This window comes from Meriones unguiculatus, chromosome X (assembly GCF_030254825.1).
Source record: "Meriones unguiculatus strain TT.TT164.6M chromosome X, Bangor_MerUng_6.1, whole genome shotgun sequence".
In the NCBI taxonomy this organism is placed as follows: Eukaryota; Metazoa; Chordata; class Mammalia; order Rodentia; family Muridae; genus Meriones; species Meriones unguiculatus.
In genome coordinates this window covers 9,238,434-9,262,996 of record NC_083369.1, presented here as the reverse complement: position 1 = coordinate 9,262,996, position 24,563 = coordinate 9,238,434, and the positions used below count along the sequence as shown (strand labels likewise).

The 24,563-nt window shown below is 35.9% G+C and overlaps 1 protein-coding gene across 2 annotated transcripts in view; it reads right to left on the bottom strand.

Annotated features, from left to right (window-relative positions):
• Hdx (highly divergent homeobox) overlaps window positions 1-23,897 on the bottom strand; it is a 170,565-nt gene extending 146,668 nt beyond the window's left edge. For both annotated transcript variants that reach the window (XM_060374777.1, XM_060374776.1), the window contains exon 1: window positions 23,772-23,897. The gene's annotated coding sequence lies outside the window, so the exon portion shown is untranslated. The remainder of the gene's footprint in view (window positions 1-23,771) is intronic.
• Window positions 23,898-24,563: the final 666 nt, after the last annotated feature.

Genomic DNA, 24,563 nt, shown 5'->3' with positions numbered 1-24,563 from the left:
CTGCATCAAGTAGAAATACATTATCATCTGTTAGCTACTCAGGAATCTAACTCCAGCTCAGCCTAAGCCCAGGCAACTTCTTAGAAAAGACCCTACTCTGCCCTCCATTTGACCAATGATGGATGAGACCCCAGACGTGCTGGGGTGACCTAAGGCAGGTCCTGGAGGACCTTCTGACAAGCTGGCTACATGGTACTCAATGACGGGTAAGATCTCCATGTGGGGGGACAACCTAAGACAGGGGCCATGTCTGCTGTCAAATAAAAGAAAAAAGGGGGAAGTGTTGGGCCTGATACGGCCTGCTGTATCTACCTGAGCCTGGCTCCAGTTTGGAGACCTGTTTTTAGCTTCTGATTTAAGAGGTACCACTTCCTGGCAAAAGTGATTCAGGATATCTGCTTTAATATCAACCCTGCCTGGTAATTGTTACGTGGAGTTTTGTTGCTGGCCCACCTCTCCTTTCACTACCTAACCTTGCCCTCTACGTCATCTTACCTCACTTCCTTAACCCTGACCCTTGACCCAAACCTATAAAAAGGATTGCTTTATTCAATAAACCGAGTTCCTGCTTCCACAGATCTCCTGGCTCAGTGGTGTTTTATTCCCTGGGGCATCCAGGAAGGTCTGGGCCTTTGACACTCATCATCCAGCTCAGCCATGGAGGGCATCCAGCTGGACTGGCCACTCTCCTTTCAGCTCCACCTGCAGGATATTGACCCAGCAAAAAGGTGTGCGATTTGGACAGTGTCATGGTTGCATTACTTTGTATTTTTCTCGAGGTTGATGATATTGAACATGCACTCATACACTCATTTGCCATCTGTGTATCTTGTTTAATATTTTAATACTGTAAAATACTAGGGAAAAGGTGATATCAAATAGAAATACAGTCTTTAAGACATTTCTGATAAAGGATACATAATCGAGTATATGGAATGAGCACTGAAAATTCAGTAATGATTTTTAAATATCTACAGCATTTGGGAAATATTTGAACACGACACCTACATAGACAAGATAGGAGGGAAGTTGGAGAAGATCTTGGAGGAGTTATGGGATGGCAAACCATAATCAGAACATATATGAAAAATCTACTTTCAATTTAAAAATTAAAAAAAAAAAAAAAAGAATTTGAGAGGGAGTGAAGGGTTGGGGCCTGAGAGGGTTTTGTAGGAGGAAAGGGAAGGGGGAAGTAAAGTAATCATATTTTAGTTAACATTCAGAATTACATTTCATAGAGCAGGGTTTTAAATTTGGTGAAGTCTATTTATATTTTCCCCTTTATTGATTGTGGTTTTTATATTAATTTAGCTTGACTTGGACTATTCTATATCCAGTACCTTTTCATACAAATTTAAGCATTTGTTTGGAATCCTGCTGTGACTGTGTTTGTGATCATAATGAATAACCTATAGGTCAGCTCAATGAAATTCATTATGTTAGCATTATTATGTCTCTTAATTCATCAGTGTATTTAATTACATGTTGATTTCCAGTTTTCAATATATAGATCAAATACCTGTAATGTTAAACTTATGCTAATATATTCCTTAATTGGGAGTAGGGTATTAGTGTAAATTTTATTCATTTTAAAATTTTCAGTTGTTCATTGTTATTTTATTGATACACTGTTGTTTTGGTACATTGATTTTGCTGTCTAAAACTTACACAGTTCACATATTACTTCCAGAAGCTTTTAACTAATTGGTACATTCTAAAGTTATGCCATCCACACAGATAAGCTCACTTCTTTTCTCATATTTATGTCTTTTATTTCTCTATCTTGTCTTCCTACAGTAGGAACTACAGCATGATTTATTTTACTTAATAATGGTAACATTTTCACCCCTGTCCTTGATTTTAGAGGGAAGGATTAAGTCTTTCACTATCAAGTACAATGTTATTTGTAGATCTACTCTATCAACATTATTAGGTCAATAAGATGTTTGTATTTTAATTAATAGGAACATCATCAGCATATCAATAGGTGATTAATTTTTCATTTTTGAATATCCATTGAGATAAAAATATTTTTTGCTCTGCTCTCTAATATGTTGACATGGTAAATTATGCCATTTGATTTTGAAATTGTAAGCCAGCCCTTTTTTATTCCTAGAAAAAAAAACCCAGTGGTGGTTCATGCATTTATTTTTTTATATATAACTAGAATTGATTTGTAAAGATTTGTATCCCCTTTTGAGTCTGTGTTTTTTGGGATATTTGTCATTGTCTTGTGTTATATTTAACGTGAGCACTAAACTAATGAGCAACAAAATAGATTTTCTATAAATATTCTAAAAGTGGTTACACAGAAGCACTATATTTTATCTTAAATATTTGTTTTAAAATTACCAGTTAAAACAATGGAGGAGTTATCAGCAAGATAACTCAGAGTTTATAGGTGCTTGCCAGCAAGCTTAATGACCTTTTAAAGTAAATCCCCAGAATGCACACTGTGCAAGCAGACAGCCAGCTCTTGAAAGCTGTCCTTTAACTTTCACATATGTTCATACACACACACACACACACATTAAAAATAAAATTATGGTTGTCATTACTGTGATGTGTTAAAGTGATGTGTTAAAGATAGAAATCATATTTCTATCTTATCTACTTTTAATGAGTTTTGGTACTTTTTGTCTTTCACAGGAGGGAACTGATTAATTTAATCTAAATTGCTGAATTCAAAAGAGTGAATTTATTTATTTCATTTCCTTTTTACTTCTCTAATGACTATAGAGTCTACAGTGATTTATCCTTCTTGTTCTTAGTATTGGTGATGTTTCTTCCTGTGAGCTTGGCAAGAAGTGTATCACTTACATTGATTTGAAAGAACTAGCTTTTCATTTCGTTGATTTTTGTTAATATTTTTCTATCTTCATTTACATTTATGTTTAATCTCTCTAATTACTTACTGTTTACTCTTCCCTTTATTCTGCTTTGTTTGGAATCAATTTACACTTTACCCAGATTGATTCTATTGTGTTTTTGTTTTTGTTGTTGTTGTTTTTTTTTGTTTTGTTTTTAAGACAGGGTTTTTCTGTGAAGGCTTGGCTGTCCTGGTCCTTGCTTTATAGACCAAGCTGCCTCACAGAGATCCATCTTCCTCTCCCTCCCAGAGTGCTGGGATTAAAGGCATGTGCAACCGCACCCAGCTTTACACAGATTTTTGAGAAAGATCTTATACTATTGTTTTTGAATTTATTGTTCAAAAATATAAGCAATTACTTTTACAATATACATTTCAATTTCTAAGTAACCATTTATGTTCTGCAAATTGTAGTAACAATTTAAGGTTGCCCTTCAGCTCAAGGTACTTTCAAAGTGCCTTTGTTTATAGTTAGCTAAAACATCTAGGTATTAAATTTTCTGGTATTGAGTCTACTTTGTAAGCAGAGAATATACCTTAAGTTGCATAAAAAGGGGGTAACCTTATCCATAAATAGCATTTTCTAAATTCTGATTTCCTTCCCATTCTGCTTGTTTTGTTTTTCATTTCTAAAATTCTTTGGACAGTTAGTTAATTTTTATTTTTTACATGCTCTCTCTTACTAAATGTTCCATTACAGTTAAAGGACTGTGCATTCTATTGTTGCAGAGACTGAAGCACCAAAAAAGGACCTAGAGGACCTAGACACCCTGCTCAAATGTAGCCAATAGGCAAGCTCAGTCTCCATGTGGCTTCCCTAAGAAGGGAAGCAGGAGTTGTCTCTGACATGGACTCTGTTGCCTGCTCCTTGATCATTTCCCCATGTTGGGACAGCATTGCCAGGCCACAGAGGAAGAGGATGCAGGCAGTCCTGATGAGACTGATAAGCTATGGGTAGAAGATAGGGGAGAAGGGCTCCCCTTTCTCAGTACTAGAGTGGGGGAATGGGGAAGAGGGAGGGTGGGTGGAACCTGGAGGAAATGAGGGAGGGGGAGTACAATTGGGATGTAAACTGAATAAATTATGAAACATAAATTTTAAAAACATCTGTTTTTCAGCACATGGACATTTGAACATTGTCATAGATTTTGGTATACTGAACTTATTCAACAGTCATTTTCTAAAGTCCATCTTTATTCCTTGTGCTTTTTGCTTGCTCTGCATTCAGTTATGTTTGATGTTAATCTATACGCCTCAGGTTTGTTTATAGACTGTATCACAATATTACATTTTCTGTACTTTTACTTCTAATCTATAATATAAAGTGGATGCTTTTATAAAGCACATAGTTTAAGGCTTTTGTTTGTTTATTTGTTTTTGGTTTTTCAGACAAAGTTTCTCTGTGTAGCCCTGGCTGTCCTAGAACTTGCTCTGTAGACCAGGCTGGTCTTGAACTCGCAAATCCCCTGGCCTCTTCCTTCCAAATGCTGGTATCGAAGATCTGTGCCATCACCGCCTGGCAAGTAATCAAAGTTTTTAGAGTGATTAGAACATTTTTATTGAATATATTGACATAATTACAGTAATATATACTACTTAGTTAATTATTGTTTGATTCTGACCTTTAGTTCTTTGATATCTCCCTTCCCACTTTTTGATTTATTCATTTAGAAACACGCAATCATGTCATAGGTAATTAATTTATGTATGTTTGTCTCTGAGGCTGGCTTCAAAACCATGTGTAATCGAGGGTGACTTTGAACTCCAGATCCTCCTGAATCTATCCCTCAGGTACTCAAACTATAGATGTGGACAACTACAGCTAGGTTTTTCTTAATTTATTTTGAATTATTTTAATAGATTTTAGCTTGATATTCAATTTATTGGATTTTTGGTTGAAACTTTACATACATATATACACAGTATAATCTTTTCTCAAAGACAGAAATTTAGCTTTTTAAATTCTTTTTTGTTTCATATATTTCTGTCTTTAAATGTTATTTCCTTCTTTTTCTTTGTAATATGTGTAATATTTTGATTCTAAAAATTTAGAGATCTCTCAAATATTTTAATCATTAATTTTCAGTTTCATAGTATTATGACCAGAAACTTCCTTTCTAAGAGTTCATTTTTATTTTTTGACAGTTTTATATGCCCAAATATGGTCCATCTTAATCAAATTTCTATGTGCAACTTAGAATAACATGCATTTTGTTATTGTTTCATGGAGTATACTAATCAACTTCATTAAGTTGACTAAATATTGCCACATTTAGTTATACGATGACACTTCAACACAGAATAATCTTCCAATGATATAATTTAATTTCTCGCGCCACTAGAATTTATGTTTTAAGGCTTTTAATAAATTTTCATTGAAAAATTAAAGAGTTCTGTATCAATATTATTATTTTAATTTATTTATTTTTTATTAATTACAGTTTATTTACTTTGTATCCCAGCTGTAGCCCTATCCCTCATCCACTCCCAACCCTGCCCTCCCTCCCTCACCTCCTCCCATGCCCTTCCCCAAGTCACTGATAGGGGAGGTCCTCCTCCTCTTCCGTCTGACCCTAGCCTATCAGGTCTCTTCAGGACTGGCTGCATTGTCTAGAAAAGATCATCTTGAGTGAGGTAACCCAGAAGCAGAAAGACACACATGGTATATACTCACTCATAAGTGGATATTAGCCATATAATATAGGATAAACATACTAAAATCTGTGCACCTAAAGAAGCTAAGCAAGAAGGAGAACCCTGGGTAAGATGATCAATCCTCACTCAGAAAGGCAAATGGGATGGACATGTGAAGATAGACAAAACAGGGAACAGGACAGGAGCCTACCACAGAGGGCCTCTGAAAGACTCTTCCCATCAGGGTATCAAAGATGCTGAGAATTAACATTATTTTTTAAATTAAAATGGTCTGTCATTTTTACCCACATCTGTACTATTTCCAGTAATGATTTTACTACTACACACTTCATATTTCAATTTGTTAACATGTTCCTCTTCTCTAAAAAGGACTTTAATATACTTGTTAGTGTATACCTGCTGATGGAATAAATTTGAAATATTTTCTCTTGCATAAGCAGAACAGTTATTTTGCTTTGACAGTTTTGATAAGGAATTTGGGTTGATCTCCTTTTTTTTTCAAAACAGATTCTCTTGTATCTCAGGTTAACCTTGGACTCAGTCTGTAGTCAAAAACTCATTTTGTAGATAAGGACTACATTTCATTGCACTTGTATATATTTAGTTATCTTTAACACTTAGAGTTTTTTTAAAAATTATCTATATGATATATAAAATTAAAAATGTCAATATTTTCCTATAATGTCTTTTTTATAATAATTATTATTTATTATAATTTATTCATTTTGTATCCCAGCTATGGCCCCCTCTCTCTTCTCCTCCCCAATCCCATCATCCTTCTCTCTTCTCTCTGTATGCCTCCCCCTAGTCAACTAATAAGGGAAGCTCTCCTCCCCTTCCCTCTGACCCTAGCCTATCAGGTCTCATCAGGACTGGTTGCATTGCCTTCCTCTGTGGCCTGGAAAGGTTACACCTCTCCCCCCATGGGGAGGTGATCAGAGAGCCTGCCACTGACATAATGTCAGAGACAGCCCCTTCTCCCCTTACTATGGACCCCACTTGGAGACTGAGTCTATGGGCTACATCTGAGCAGGTGTTTTAGGTCCTCTCCATGCATGGTCTTTGGTTGTGGTATCAAGGAGACTAACGGGTTTTAGGTCGTTGGTTGCAGTATCAAGGAGACTAACAGGCAAAAAAACTGGGCCCCCTGTAGAAGGTTCTTTTATTATTATTATTATTATTATTATTATTATTATTATTATATCTCTTCCTGTCTTTCTATTCTTTCCTTTCCCTCTTTCTCTCTTAGCGCCATTCTCAAAGTGCCTGGAGATTAGTGGACAACTCTATAGAGATGGTTCTCTCCTGCCACCTTGTGGGATCCAGAAACAGGTGGTCCACAAGACTAACCAGTTAAGTCATCATGTAGGCTACTATTTTAGGATTTTTGAGACATTTTTATGTAAACCAGCACAATCTCAAACTTTCTATGTATTGGAAGCTGACCTTGAACTTCATACCCTCTTGCCTTTACCTCCAGAGTGCCGGTATTAAAAATGTGCTCCACCACACATGGTTTATGCAGTATGGAAATTGAACACAGGATCTCATGCATTTTAGACAAGCACTCTATTAACTGAACTACATCCATAGCATACAGATTATGTTTTCTTTAAGTTCTTAAAGGTGTGACCCTGTTTTATCAGGTCTTTTCAGGGTCAGATGAAAGGGGAGGAGGTCCTCCCCTATCAGTGGACTTGGAAAGGAGCAGGGAGGAGATGAGGGAGGGAGGGTAGGATTGGGAGGGAATGAGGGAGCAGATACAGCTGGGATACAGAGTTAATAAAATGTAACTACTACTACTAATAATAATAAAATAAAAATAAAACACCAAAAAAGAGCTTAATAATAATAATAATAATAATAATAATAATAACAAGAGTACTTGCTTCTTTTAAAAAAAGAAAAACAATGTGTGGCTTCACTGATTTCCAGGTTGTCTTCACAGAGGTTCCTCATTATTATTTATTCCTCTTTTCCTGCTTTACATATTTTCTGTTTCTCTGTATTTTAGAAATTAGATCATTCCAAATGCTGAGGTTACAAGTTTAATCACACTACAGCTAACCTTCACTTCATGTATTCTTATATTTCTAGAATTTCATAATGAACTACTAAAAGAACTCCATTTCTTGCTTCATCCTGCTGCTTCCTAATTTTCACAAATATATATAATGCAGTAACAACAGTGTTTTAAATAGTCTTCTAGACCTAAGACTTTTCATTATGGTGCCTTAAGTATTTCCTCCTTGAAATGTGAGGTATACATCTTCCTGTTTCTATGTATTCTAAGTAATGTTAATTCCACATATGGTAAACTTTATTGTTGGGTAATGGATATATTTGTAGTCTTTAGATATGTTTAGGCTTTGTTCTGGGAAATATTTAAGTTATTTGAAAGTACTTTCATTTACTTGGGTTTGTGTTATGAAGCAAATCTAAAACTGTCTTCATTCTAAAATAATTTTGCTCCATTACTGAATAACATCCTCTGTGGACAATCCTAAAAGCATCATGCCATGGGGTTTTCCAATTTGATTAAGTGGAACATAAATTATTATTGATACTGTGTGAATGAACACCTATTTACGCATTTATATTTATTAATAGACCATGTCATATGCAGTCAAAGTTGGCCTTGAATGTGCTAAGTAGCAGAGAATGGTCTTAAATTCCTGCTTCTTGTACCTTAAATTCCCAAGTTCAGGGATGACTGGTGCCACCATGCATGCCTCTAGTGTGAACTTTGAAGACAGTTTGCCCTGCTGATTTCTAGTTATGTTTTTCTTTTTCTGAACTCAACAGTATCTCTATGTGATAACTTCCCCTGTACAGTGTTCCTGTCTTTATTCCCTTGTCCCTCAAAAGTAACTGTACTGTTATATTTAACTCTGAACTATGTGTCCTCATCTCAAAGAAACTAGGATGTTTGGGTTGCTTTTCTCTGACCTACCATCTAAATTTTCCCTAGGCAGTGAGTTGGAATGATCAAAGAACTCACCTTGTTCTTTCAGGAATCGTGTTCTGGTCTGCCTGTTGTCATAGGCCTGAAGTCCACTGTTTTTCATATATTTTGGTGTTTGCCTTGTTTTTACACATTTAAGATGAAAGTGTATATCTTGCTGCTATTAATTCATCATGAGTGTGAGCAGAAAATTCAGGTGGCCTTTCAGGAGGTTTGAGGGGGAACATTTTAAGAGTCAAGATATCATTGTATTCATGGGGCTTTGATACTACTGGCTAGTTTCACAGTCTTGGAACCTATAGCTGAACTCTTGGACTGAACATCGTCAACTGGATAGTGGGGATATAAAACATGTCTCATGATGAGTTTTCTTCACTAAAATACTTGTTAACCTATTATATGCTATGTAAATGGCATTTTTAACTTTGAACATTGACTGATTGATTGACTTACTGATTGAGGCAGCATTTCTTTGTGTAGCCATGGCTGCCCTGGAACTATCTCTACACACCAAACTGACCTTGAAGTGTTCCGTTTGCCTCTTCCTCCCCAGTGATGGGATTAAAGGCGTGCACCACTACAACTGAGAATAAGTTAACAAACTCCACACCATTCCTACACCACTTGCATAGAAACTTCAAACAAATATAGCAATAAACTATAATAACAAAAGGAACAATGACAATATTATTCCTGTCTATAATGGACTTTGATCTTTTAAAATGTTGAAGAATGCAAAACCATTGTTTAGTATAAAAATATTGAACATAGAAGAATGTCACAATAAAGTAGGCTAAGTTTAATTGATCAAAATTTGCATAAATATACAATAATTAACTAAAATTTCAAAATTAAATTTTTTTTACTTTTTTCTATTTTCTTTTTATTAATTACAGTTTATTCACTTTGTATCCCACCTGTAGCTCCCTCCTTCTTCACCTCCTTATCCCGCCCGCCCTCTCTCCTACTTCCCCACCCATGCCCCTTCCCACGTCCACTGATTGGAGAGTACTTCCTCCCCTTCCTTCTGATCCTAGTCTATCAACTCTCATCAGGAGTGGCTGCACTGTCTTCCTCTATGGCCTGGTAAGGTTGCATCCTCCTAAGGGGAAGGTGATCATAGAGCAAGCCAATCAGTTCATGAAAGAGACAGTCCCAGTTCCCATTACTATGGAACCCACTTGGACACTAAATTGCCATGGGCTATATCTATGCAGGGGTCCTAGGTTATCTATATGCATGGTCCTTGGTTGGAGTATCAGATCCTCTACAATAAAAGAACTTCTGGAAGTATCTCCATCCCTGATCTCAAGTTGTACTATAGAGCAACAGTATTAAAAACTGCATGGTACTGGCATAGAAACTGACTAGTGGATCAATGGAATTGAATAGAATACCCAGAAATAAGCCCACACACTTATGGACACCTGATTTTTGACAAAGATGCCAAAACCATACAATAGAAAAACGACAGCATCTTCAACAAACGGTGCTGGTCTAACTGGACATCTACATTTAGAAAAATGAAAATAGATCCATACTTATCACTTTGCACAAAACTAAAGTCCATGTGGATCAAAGACCTCAACATAAAACCAGACACACTAAACCTGTTAGTAGAAAAAGTAGGGAAGAGCCTTGAACTCATTGGTACAGGAGACAACTTCCTGAACAGAAGACCAACAGCACAGGCTCTAAAATCAGCAATCAATAAATGGGACCTCATGAAACTGAAAGGCTTTTGTAAAGCAAAGGGCACTGTTATCAGAACAAAAAGACTGGCAAAAGATTGGGAAAGGGTCTTCACCAACACTATATCTGACAGAGGGCTAATATCCAGAATATATTAAGAACTCAAGAAGTTAAAAACCAACAAATCAAGTAATCCAACCAAAATTAAATCTGAACATTTGTAAAATACTTATTATTGTGAATCATTTCAAATCTGGAACTTTAAGATATCGTTTACATGGAAAATTCCTGTCTACCAAAATTGTTCTAGGTAGCTTATTTTACTATAAACTTTCAAGAATTACAGGTGTAATAAAAATTAAATTCCAGAATCCTCTATGGATAAAGCCTACGAATGGATATCTGATATATATTAATAGCATAAAAATATGTTCATTATCTGTTAAGCTACAATTTAGTGACATGTACTTTACACATCTCTTTTTTTTTTTTAGAGATATAATTGATTCTGTCTTTATGAGACAGGAGATAGTATAAACACCCTATTGCATGACTTTCTCAAAGCATAAAAAATGTCTATTGACCTCATTTTTAAAAGAAAAACTTAAACTATGTTTATCAGCTTCATAAAGCTACATTGACATTCATCATGGCACAGGAACATACTGCAAGACAATTTTATGTATACATGATCTACAAAAATATATGAAAATGTACATCACTGCAGAGATACCCATATACACATTTATAGCTTTGTTTCTAATACTTGAGTCTTTTTGTTTTGAGGGAGATAGAGTCTCACACTATAGGCCACCATGTTGAGCTTTAACATTTAAATTTTATAGAATTTAGAAAATGTTTATACCAAAGCATGGGGGGGGGGATGTATCAGCAGGAAAATGTCCTAAATCTCAAAATGCTTCATCAGTAATAATTTATCAGCTTTTAAGACATTTGCATTTATCATGTGTTAATGATAAAAATTAAACTTTCCATAAACTATAACATTATTTCACATATTTGGAAAACAAAACTTATAATAAAAAAAGAAAAAGATCAGTTTCAGTTATAACAGCACAAGGCAGAAACAAATAAGGCTCCAATATATGAGTAATTTCCTTGTATCTCTGATTTTATATGATAAATCTACAGCTTATCCACATACAGAATATATGAAAATAATACCCTGTGATTCATAGTATCACCTGTGGAACTAATCAAGCACATTGATTCATATATCTTTCATCACTAAAATATCTTTTTTTTCCTGTGCTGTTATTCTTAAATACACTGTGCAAATAAAACCTTTCTATCTTATATTTTATTGATAGTATGTTTTAAATCATTCTCTCTCAAACTTTTGTTGTTTTGTTTTGTTTTTCAAGACAGAATTTCTCTGCGTAGCCTTGATTGTCTTGGATTCACTTTGTAGAGAAGCAGGCTGGCCTTAAACTCTTAGAGATCTTCCTGCTTTTGCCTCTCCAACTGCTGGGATTACAGGCATATGCCACTGCACCAGGCTTCTCTCAAACTTTTTTAATCATATTAACTCCATCTAATTTCTCTTCTTACAGCACTCCCAAAAGAAAATTTTATTACTGGATAAAACTTGTTTTTAAGGTTAATATCATATTTCTTTACTTAAACATTCTTTTGATGTTTCCTTAATCAGATTTTCACAGTGTATATTAAAAATTAAAGGTACCTGATAGACTAGGATCAGAAGGAAGGGGGGGAAGAACTCCCCTATCAGTGGACTGGGGAGGAGCATGGATGGAGAAGGAGGAGGAAGGGAAGGATTGGGAGGGGAGGAAGGAGGGAACCACAGGAGGGATACAAAGTGAATAAACTGCAATAAAAAATAAAAATTAAAAAAATAAAAAATAAATAAAAGTTCTGTCTTGATAGGAAGAACTGTACTATTGCTTATATCTCCTATTCCTATTTTATATCATTCTACAAAACCCTACTGGAGAAAACATATCAGTGCACAAGCTTGACTTTAGGACTTATGAAGAGTCCCTCAAAGAACACCATCTAGAAGTAAATAAATAACATTGTATATGTATACATATATAGTGGACAAACAGCATACAAGCAGATACATATTTCTACCTAAATAGATTTATTTCCCTCAAAGAAAAGACAACTCAAATAAACTATTAGTAAAGAGTTAAATTTGCACAGCCATTGTAAAATACAGTATGGTGGCTCCTCAGAAAATTAAAAATAGAACTCTTGTGTTGATCTTTTAATACCATTACTGAGCATACATCCTAAGAAATGAAATTAATATTTGCAATTCTGTGCCATTTTAGAACCATTCACAGTAATCCAGATACGGTGAACTCAATCTGAGTGTCCATCAATGGGTGTCTAAGTAAAGGAAGTGTGGTATATTTAAAACAGAAGGAAATCTTGTCATTTGCAACATGGATACACCTGGGGGACACTATGCTATGTGAAGTAACCGAAGAATAGGAAAAACAACTCTGCATGATTTTGCTTATAAATGAAATGAAAAACGTTGAACTCATAAAATCATAGTATAATGATGGTTGTCAGGAGTTGGAGTTGTATAGATGGGTAGATATTGGTGAAATGATACAACTTTTCAATTAGATAAAAGGAATATTTCAAGAGATCTATTGTATATCAACTGTAGTTAATAATAATGCATTATTTACTTAATAGGAGATAGAGTAGATTATAAATGTTCTCAGAACAAAAACAATAAGGTAAGGTAATGTGTATGATAATTAGATTGATTTACCTTTATCAGTATGTGCATATATTAAAGCATAATGTTGGCCAGATGTTGCAATGTACACCTTTAATCCCAGAATTTTAGGGGATTAAGTCAACAGTACCATGAACTGGTGTTCAACCTGGGCTACATAGAGAGACTGCATTTCTCTAAATACTGTTGGTCCTAAATATATAATTTCATATATAATTGTTGTCATTTAAATAATAAAGTAATTATTCTCATACACACTTTTTTTCTTAAAAACTTTAGATTTACTAATTAGTAAAAAAAACACAAAAAAAAACTTTAAATGGTACTTCTTGATATACAAATAGATAATAAGCACATGAAAAATTGCAAATTGAAAACAAAAAGACACAATATACATACTATACACCTAAAATATTAATTATACCAAGTATGTTAGTGAGCTTCGAGTATCTGTAAAACTTAAAAGAATGCCAGGTTTATTCTGACTGATAGTTGCAGAGGTTTGGATAATCAGTTTCAGCAGTGTCAGGGCCTGTGGTGAGGTCAAATCACGACAGAGCATGACGTAAGGTAGAGCTGCAAACCTTACAGAGGCCTACAAACAAAAATAGAAAAAGAAAGGGGCCGGGGATCCCTTGCTCTGATCCCACTTCTCTACAAGCCCTCACCTTTTTTTTTCTTTTTTCTTTTTTCTTATTATTAATTACAGTTTATTCACTTTGTATCCCCCCATAAGCCCCTCCCTCCTCCCCTCCCGATCCCACCCTCCTTCCCCCTTCTTCACGAATGCTCCTCCCCAAGTCCACTGATAGGGGAGGTCCTCTTCTCCTTCCTTCTGATCTTAGTCTAGCAGATAACATCAGGAGTGGCTGCATGGTCATCTTCTGTAGCCTGGTAAGGCTGCTCCCCCCTGAGGGGGAGGTGATCAAAGATCAGGCCAATCAGATTATGTCAGAGGCAGTCCCTCTTCCCATTACAATGTAGTAAACTGAGAAAATGTTTGATTACTTAAAATCCTCTTAAGAGAACAGTTCTGAATTCAATAGCCATGGGTAAAGAAGTGACTTTAACGAAGTTGTTTGTTTTGTTTTTCTCATGCTCAGACTGTATAGCCAAGGATGACCTTGAATTTCTGTTCCTTCAGCTGTACTACAGAGCAATAGTAATAAAAACTGCATGGTATTGGCATAGAAAGAGAAAGGTGGATTTAATGGTACCGAATAGAAGACCCAGAAATAAACCCACACATCTATGAATACTTGATTTTTGACAAAGAAGCCAAAACCATTCAATGAAAAAAAGACAGCATCTTCAACAAATGGTGCTGGTCCAACTGGATGTCTACATGTAGTAAAATGAAAATAGATCTGCATTTATCACCCTGTACAAAATAAAGTCTAAGTGGATCAAAGACCACAACATAAAACCAGACACATTAAGTCAGTTAGAAGAAAAAGTGGGGAAGGGCCTAGAAATCATTGGCACAGGAAACAATTTCCTAAACAGAACACCAAAAACAGGCTCTAAGAGCAACAATCAATAAATGGGACCTCATGAAACTGAAAAGCTTCTGTAAAGCAAAAGATACTGTCATCAAAACAAAATGACAGCCTACAGACTGGGAAAGGATCTTCACCAACATTATATCTAACAGAGGGTTGATACCCAGTATATATAAAGAAATCTAGAAGTTAAAAAGCAATACTTCAAGCAATCCAATTAAAAAACGGGGTAGGGAGCTAAACAGAGAATTCTCTGTAGAGGAATATAGAATGGCAGAGAAACACCTAAAGAGATGCTCAACATCATTAGCCATCAGAGAGATGCAAATCAAAACAACCCTGAGATTTCACCTTACACCCATCAGAATGGCTAAGATCAAAGACTCAAGTGACAACACATGCTGGAGAGGTTGTGGAGAAAGGGGAACCCTTCTCCATTGCTGGTGGGAATGTAAACTTGTACAACCAATTTGGAAATCAATCTGGTGCTTTCTCAGACAATTAGGAATATTGCTTCCTCAAGATCCAGGTATACTGCTCCTAGGCATATATCCAAAAGAGGCTCAAGTACACAACAAGGACATTTGTTCAGCCATGTTTGTAGCAGCTTTATTTGTAATAGCCCGAACCTGGAAACAACCCAGATGTCCATCAACAAAGGAATGGATACAGAAATTGTGGTACTTTTACACAATGGAATACTACTCAGCAATTAAAAACAAGGAAATCATGAATTTTGCAGGCAAATGGTGGGATCTAGAAAAGATCATCCTGAGTGAGGTATCCCAGGAGCAGAAAGACACACATGGCATATGCTCACTTATAAGTGGGTACTAGACCTATAAGCTATATTAAAATCTTTACACCTAAAGAAGATAAACAAGGAGGAGGACCTGGGGTAAGATGATCAGTCATTACCTAGGAAGTCAAAGAGGATCAACATTGGAAGTAGGAGAAACAAGTAACAGAACAGGAGCCTACTGCAGGCATCTGGAAGACTCTACCCAGCAGTATACCAAAGCAGATACTGAGAGTAATAACCAAACCTTGGGCAGAGTGCAGGGAATCATATGAAAGAAGGAGGAGTTAGTATGACTTAGAGGGGAAAAGAGCTCCACAAGGACCAAATATATCTGGGCACAGGGTTCTTTTCTGAGATGTAGTCCATGGTAGCTCAGTATCCAAGTGGACCCCCTAGCATGGGGGACAAAGATTATTTCTGATATGAACTCAGTGGCTGGCTTAATGATCTCCCCCCACCACCCTGAGGGAGGAGCAGCCTTGCTTGGCCAGCGATAGAGACATTACAGCCAGTCCTGAGGATACCTGATAGGCTAGGGTCAGATGGAAGGGGAGGAGGACCTCCCCTATCAGTGCACTTGGAAAAGGGCAGGGAGGAGATGAGGGAGGGAGAGTGGAATTAGGAGGGAAAGAGGAGGGGGCTACAGCTGGGATATAAGTGAATGACCTGTAATTAAAATAAAATAAAATAAAATTTAAGTACTCTAAACAAAAATGTGGCAATTATAAAATAGGAGTATCTTCAAATATAAATTAGATCATGTTATCAAAAAAATTCCTGATCCCTTATTAAAGATGCTGTGTTGAATTTATGTTCACATTTTAAATAAAACATCTTTTAGGAAAATAAAAAGAATGATGAAATGTCAGAGACCTAATGAAACATTGTCAGCTCTAAGATGGAAGAAGGCTATAAGACAGGAACTGTGGATAACTTAACAATAGTTGAGAGAAGCAAGGAAATGGATTCTCCTCTATAGTGCCCCAAATGGAAATTCTATTGATAAAATTATGTTAATACAGTGAGAATCAGTTGATAATTATCACTGTCATAACACAATGCACTATTATCATTATTATTATTATTAATTTATTTCAAGGCAAAATCTTGCTAAGAAGCCAGTATTGGCTTCAAACTTGATTCTTGCACCTCTGCCTCACAGGTACTCAGGTTACAGTATTCTACAATACCAACTTTATGTTATCTTAAACTACTCATTTTATGGTTTTATATTCCAGCAACAAACAGAAAAACTGTTTAGTTTCTCCATTGAATAATGCTGGCAGAACCCCAATATATCTATTTATATGTTTTTTTTTTTGTTTTTTTTGTGACTGTTGATTCTGTTTATGAGTCAAGTATAAGGATAAGTATCATTTCAATGGTGAGGCCACTGCTATCATCAAAGTAAGTGGATTCATCCAAAATCAGCTATTTAATTTATTATATAATTATGGTTATCTTTCTAATAAAACAGTGTCAACTTCATGATAGAAGGAAGCTTATATAAATTAATCAGGTAATGTACAATGAAAAATACTTTGATTACATATTTCTTTACATTTGTGAAAGTGAACAAAAAAAATTCAATTTTTGCCTATGATCACCAGCTTTCAAAAGTCTAAGTAGTGTAGAAATTCTGATTTTGATTTCCAACAGTCTTTTCAGATGTTAATGTGAAAATAGACCACCTAGGAAAACTTGCTAAAAATACAGATGATGACCCAGTTATCTGGAGTAGAGTCACGGATTTGCATTTTCTAAGCCCTTTCCATGAGACAGCCATGTTTCTATTCCATGGAACATTCTTTAACTATCAAAGATTTAGTCGATGAACGTACACCAAACCCAACCAGAAAAATTAATTTACTGATAAATGATTTAACGACATTGGAGGTAAATCCAAAGTGGATGTTATTTTTGTTTTGTTTTGTTTTGTTTTTTGTCTAACTAGAAATGATGTAGACATAGACTTCTTCAACACATTCATGACTGTGGTATCATTTATCAGTAATAAATATAAGGTTGGGGTTCTAAATAAAATAAGTAACATGAATTAAAAATAACTCAAGTGGTTATATACTGTTTTAGAACAGGAGAGACGATTCAAGGCTGAAAATTCAGATATCTAACGTAATACTTCCCACTAATGTAGAAAATATTTCTTCTTCCATATTTTACAGTCTCCTAGATCTCTACCAATCATGTTCCTTTTTGAAGGTTTTGACACAGAAAGTTGCTAGTCTATAAAAGGGCAAAGCTACTTAGAAGAAAGGTCTCAGATAATTACTTTCTCAAATGTTGCAGCTACTCCATCATAAAATACACAAATAGGTAGATACAGCTTACCAAATAGAAAAGTATTAAAGCAATAAATTAGTGTAGTTGAAAGCATATAATCCTATAATGCATTGTTTCATAAAACTCAATGAAGTAGTGTGTTTACAGTAAAGATGAGTCTATTACTTTATGACATTTGAAGCCACTGAAGGTTCATATAATGACCTCTTACTCCAAAGTCTCAGCTTTTTGTATGTAAGAAAAAATGTATCCACCGAGAAAAACATGGAAATTTTTATAAACTTTACAGACTCCGAAAGAGAGGAGTTAGTAGATATATGCACAAACATATAATTGTACAAACATTTGAAAAATAAAGTGAATTTCAGTGAAATGTTTAGTTTGGAATAACACCTTCTTTACAGTGTTATTTTTTTTGTCTCTGAAATTTTTTTTTTCTCTCTAACAAACAAAAGGAGTAGGATTCTCGGTCAATTCAATTGGTTATAAAACTAGCTGTAAATCAACAGGGGATTCAGAAAGTAGAGCAACTACACTTGTACACCTTAACATGAGGAAGATGACTGATTGACCAACATGGTACAATATCATATATCCACTTACAGTGTACTTAGATTTTTTAAAATTTAAACCTGGTAGTTTTTCCACTAGCTGGCACAGGATGACTCTATTTACACAGGTAAATTTTACTTTATTGTCTCAGTATTACTCAGGACTGGAAAGGTGACAAGATGCCTGCAACAGTTTCTGAATATGTTAAACTTTCCAGGGGTGTATGTGTGTGTGTGTGTGTTTAATGTTGGGAACAAACTCAGGATCTAATTTTACCAGGCTAGTAGTCTACTGCTAAGGTAAATCCCAGCCCTTGCTGTTACAGCACCTTTCTTTTTCTTATAGTATAAATGAAACTTTTCTTTGTTTTTGAGATTGTCATTTAATTACAGCATTTCTCCTTTCCCCCTTTCTCTCCAAACCCTCTCATATACTTCTCCCTTGTTTACTTCAAACTCGTGGCCCCTTTTTTCATTACTTGCTAATGTATACATATGTAGTTCTATCACTCTAGATTCATCACCTTTTACTTCCAAAAGCAGTATGTCTAAATATAGTATACTCAATGAAATTACATGCCACCATGAATCTCATTTTTAACTGATTCCACTACAAAATCAACATCAGCAATTCAAATTTTTTTCAGGTTGATGATGGTATTATTTAAAAATCTAATGTCCTCTCTACAATACAATTTTAATGTGAATGAATTCGGTTTTTTTTAATTATGCAAAACGTCTTATCTTTTATAGGTAAGACACTGTACTTCTTAAAGATTTATTTATGTTTTGTTTTATGTGTGTGGATGTTTTAACTGCATGGATGCACTTATGCTTTGTGGATGCCTGATATTGATGAAAATCAAAAGAGGCCATTGGATCACTTGGAACTGGAGTTATAAATAGTTGCAAGGCATCATGCAGGTGCTGGAAGCCAAACCTGGGTCCTCTGCAAGAACAAAAACAAAAACAAAAACAAAAATGCCCTTTTTTTTAAATAAAAAATATAGGACATTTTTTAATCATTTTTCCATCTTATAGTAGAAACTTAGCAACAACATTATTATATAAAATAAAATGAGTAAAAATTACATTTACTCAAGGTTAATATTCCTTTACATAATTATTTCAGGTTACAAATTTTGATGATTATCAACTCATTTATTTTACAACAATGTATTAATTATTCAGTGATATGCTGATTATTACAATTTAAAACTTTCAAGGCCTTCAAACATTGCCTCAAATAACATGATAGGGACAGATCGACTCCTGTTTGGTTGTGTTTCCTTATATTTCTTTAACGGATTTCTCAGTTCCTTCACCTGTTTGATTGTATTTTCCTGTGTTTCTTTAAGGGATTTCTTCAAATCCCTCACCTATTTGGTTGTATTTTCCTGTAGCTCTTCAAAATATTTATCTTCTTCTTTTAAGGCTTCTATCATTTTCATAACCTCAGATTTAAGATCGTTTTCTTATGCTCCCGATGTGATCTGCAGAGCTTAAGTGAGAGGAGAGCTGGGTTTTGGGGGTGTCATAAGTTCCTCGGTTTGTTGCTGGTGTTTCTACGCTGACCTCTAGACCTTTATGTGACTCTGTTATTGGTTTTTTTTTCCTATTTCTAACAGGAACTCAATGACTGGCTCTTTGACCTCCCCACTCCCCAAAGGAGGAGCAGTCCTGTTAGGCCACAGAGGAGGGCTTTGCAGCCAGTCCTGAAGATACCTGATAAAACAGGATCAGATGAATGGGGAGGAGGTCCCCCCCCTATCAGTGGACTTGGAAAGGGGCAGGGTGGAGATGAGGGAGGGAGGGTGGGATTGGGAGGGAATGAGGGAGCGGGATACGGCTGGGATACAAGGTGAATAAAATGTAACTGATAAGAAAAAAATAAAATAAAATAAAAATGCCCTTAACCACTGAGCTATCAATCCAACCCAAGACTCTGTATTTTAATAAAATACTTAATACAAATATAAGCATATACCATTGTGTCAAGCTTATACATGACTGACTTTGCACACATGGTATGGTTTATGAAAAATATACAACACACACACACACACACACACACACACACATACACACTATATAAACAAACCCCACATTGGGCCAGGATGCCAGAGACTCAATCCTAGTTAAGTCTCTACTAAGAATTCATTATGTTGCCTTTCTCAAGGATATATTGATCATGAGTCAAACAGACATAACTTGAGTTATAGCCACATTTGTCCGTGTGGGCCTAAGCAAGTCAACTACTTTGGGCCTTCAGTTTCTCAATTCTAAAATGGAAAATAATATTAAGGACTGTTTGGGGGGCATTTATATGGTTTAAATATGATAAACTCTGTAGGATTATAATGATGTATAGAAAATATACAATCCTTGATACTAATATCAGCAAAGCACTTCTCATCTCTGGGCCTCAGATTCCTATTATGTAAAATTAGGAAACTGGCTTATCATTAGAAAGTCCCTTCTAGCTCAAATTCTACAACTCAAGTGAAAAAAAAATGTTTTACTCTACACATAAGAATAAGATGAATATTAAGACACAAATAACACATTTTCATCTTTGCTCTTTTATTTTAAACTATGTAAAATAAAGAGCAATCTTTTTTTGGGGGGGAGGGGGTAGGTTTGAGACAGGGTTTCTCTGTATAGCTTTGACTGTCCTGGACTGGCTTTGTATACTAGGATAACCTTGAACTCACAGAAATCTGCCTGGCTCTGACTCCAGAGTGCTTGGATTAAAGGTGTGCACCACCACTGCCCAGCAGCATTTTCAATCTTAAACCCTACATTTTATTCAGTTGCCTACCTGAATCACTGTGTATTGTGTGCAAATAAACATCTAAGGGAATCACATTAATTATTATAATTGTAGTCTCCAAGCTAAAACTGCTCCATAAAAGAACTCCATAATTTATATAATAAGAGAAAAGGTCAAGGTGAAACAATATTCCCTAATAATAAATAACACTCACAGTTCAGTTACAATAACCTATTACAACTATTTTAAAATTTATAAATTGTAATACCCTTCTGAATTGCTTTTAAGCTGTAGTCTCAAACCACAGCATTCAAAAAGTATTGAGATGGTGCCTCAAAATGAAGCAGGAATTGAAAAAAAAAGAAAGGTATTTATCTAAAAATAAAACCCCAAACTCTATAATAACTATGGTTATACTATCAGTCAAGTAAAAGTTCTGCTCTCTGAAACAATTAAATTTTAATCCCAATGTATATGTATATAAAATCACTAGGTATCATGCTGATCAACTTCAAATGAAAACTATTAAGGATAGTCAATCTAATATAGCAATTGAAAGTAGAATGCAATAAACAATGATTACTAGCAGACTTTTCAAGAAAGGGTTCATGATACAATGTGATCAGAAAGAAGTATAGCATGATAGAATGTTTGCTAAGCAGTGTCTTCCCAATGGAGAGAATGACAAACAAATCTGCTTCTGAGGCAATGGGTTTGGGGTCTTGTTTATGAGGACAGGCATATTTGAAAGCCACTCACAAAACAGGAATCTACATTTATGCCTTTTCCCTGACTCACAATCAGGTTTGTTCAGTCACCAGAGTAGTCCTTGCCTGACTAATGATGACTAAAAATTTACCTGTGTATACTTCTCTCTGAAACAGTATTACTTAGCTCTCCAGGGAATTATTTTTCTAAGAAAAAATGAAGTTAAATGGCAATAGCTCTTTTCTTTAGTCAGCTAGCTGTGTGGGAAGATGGTAAAGAACTGGCTGGTCTGCTCCCAATACCTAAGGCTACTAAGTCCAGTTAAAGAGAACATAACACAAACACACACACACACACACACACACACACACCACTGCACAAAGTCAGATGGTAGACAACAGGGTAGAAAAAAGTGACAAATACAAGAACAGATGAGAAAATTTTAGGATAGGTGCTCTATATAGCCATTGAGTTACACTCAAAAGGCACTTATAGGAGGTATAATTTGAATAGGGCTTTCAAAGGGAACAAGATTTAAATTATCTAGAATAGAAAGTTACCTAGGTAAAGGCGGTGATAGCGGTGTGGGAAACAGAATTAAAGAAGTGAACTCATTCAACCAAAATTGTTCAAGAAATTTTAGGGAAATGTACAATGAAGAATAAAATGTAGCATTTAGAAAGACTAGACTGAGATTTATTTTCAGTCTAGGTGGAGTCTGGCTTTCAACAGTAGATTAAGAAATTGGCCTGGGAAAATAGATAATAGGAAGCCAAGAATATTCTTGTTAGAAAAAAATATTGAATATGTGAATAAAATTGTTCACAGACAAGTAGTCTTATGGAGTGAAAGGTGTATACTGGCTAGGAAACTTGTTTAGTTACTAGAAGAGTATAAGAGATGAGACTGTGGCGAAGGTGAAGAACGGCATGAGAAGACATTCAAAGGGAAATTTGCCAGTATTTGACAAGATCGTCACTGTAAAAGCTAGAGAAAAATCTAGTTGTTTTTTTTTTTTCCTGTATATTTGGAATAAATGATGAGATCATGGTGGAATCTAAAATCCCTACTATACAAACTTTTACCAAGGAAAAACAGGCAGATTGTTCCTCAAAACAGCTGAGTGGCACAGTCCCTCCCAATGAACGGATGCTAGACAAACTCTCCTAAAATAGGATTTGACTTAGATGGTTCTAACAGAAATACAAAAGAAGAAGAAGAAAGAAGGTAAGTATCAAATCTGAGATAGAAACTAAAGATTTATGTGGTGGGGCAAAGATGAAGAAAAGACAGACAGCTGAGTAAAATGTATTTCTGAGTCTCCAAAGTGGTGCTCCAAGTTACTAAATGTCTTATCAATCCGAAGCTTTGAAGATTGAAAGTTGGATTTATTTGAAAAATCAGTGTGCCCCTCCCCAATCTTAAAGTGTTTTTTGTTGTTGTTTTTGTTGTTGTTTAATCTCAGAGCTTTAATCGACAAACTCTTCAAATTCATTCTTTTACGTAAAACCTAAGAGTCTGGAAATTGAGAATTTAGTTTCTCAAATTTATCAGCCTCATTTTGATGCTGAGTATGCTTCAGTAGGCCAGATGCAAAAATCAGTGGCAGATTCCTGCACTTCAAATGGCACTTGAAACATCTCAAGGCCAAATCCCTAACCTTTTCCCCTTATTCAGTTCAGACAGAGCTCAACCCCTCCTGCCCCAGCCAAAGGGAAAAGGCGCCTGCGCAATTTCCTTGCCCATTCTCCCTGCAGTGAACCGCGCCACCACTACCACCACCCCCGCCCTCTAATCAGAGGGTTTGTGCGCAAGCGCAGCGTCCTCGGTGCGTTTGAGTGGGGCTATGACAAATTTACTGTCCAGTAAAATCTAGAAGTGGTAGAATTCAATCCCGTCCTTTCTTCAGAACAGAGGATCCAGTTTCTCTTACTATCAGGCCAATAGTATGTCTCAAACAACGCCTTCTTTGAGAGCAAGGTCCTGCACTATGTGGCAATACCCACAGTATCCCCATCCTCAGCTCCTTTCTAATTTCACGCTCTTGCAAGCCTTTGCTGAGAGGGTAGAGGTAGTTGGCTTCCCAGAAGCAGCACCAATTTATTGGCTGTATCTTTAGGCCACAGACCCTTCGGGCCCCCTACTGGGCACATTATCCCTGTGTCTTCAAAGTCCTCCTTTACCCTTCACAGCCACCTAGGTTAGACGCTTACCTCGGGCGTGGTGCGGTCACGGAAGAGATCAGAGGATCCAAGATGAGCCCAGGGCCAGAGCAGGCGGATTCCGCGAGATTTTTCCTGGGTCTCCACTGCCGCCTCAGACAATGAAATCAACGTGTCCGATCATCAATTCTCATTATGATCGTGACGTCACAAAAGACAGCGGCCAATGGGAGCCCGAGATCAGCTCCGGACAGTCCCTGGCCTCAGCCCAGAATCCAAAAGTGGGGAGGAGAGATGGTTTCCTGTAGTGGGGTTGACTCTTCCTGGCACTTTATCTACTTATCTGCTTGATCTATTGTGAGGCCTCTCAGCACTTCTCTTCCTGGATAGCTGTGAACGTCCAGCATTCCTTAGCCTATAGTAGTTTGATGGCAATCAATTGAGTCAAGTGATGACTGATCTTCAAAGTTGAGATTTGCTTTGAGCAAAATTGTTTCTCATTACCAAAACTAAATGATAGCATAAGGGTTCAACTGACAGGTATATAATCTTGTTAAAACAAAAAGGTTCTCAAAGGCCCTTTGGAATTTTTCCCATAAAAATGAGTATATTCATTTTGACTGGTTGATTGTGTTGACCAAAGCAAGAAATGGACTCCCTTCACTTACTCAATCCCTGTTTTGACATGAAAAAAAAAAAGAAAAAGAAAAAAAAAAGAAACTTATTTGGGTAGTCACTCTTATATGGGAGAGGGGAAGTTAAGCTGCATGTTAAATCAGCAACATTCACTTGGTGCATTACCCAAATTTGCTGGTGTTATGAGAGCTACAGTATATATTGGTT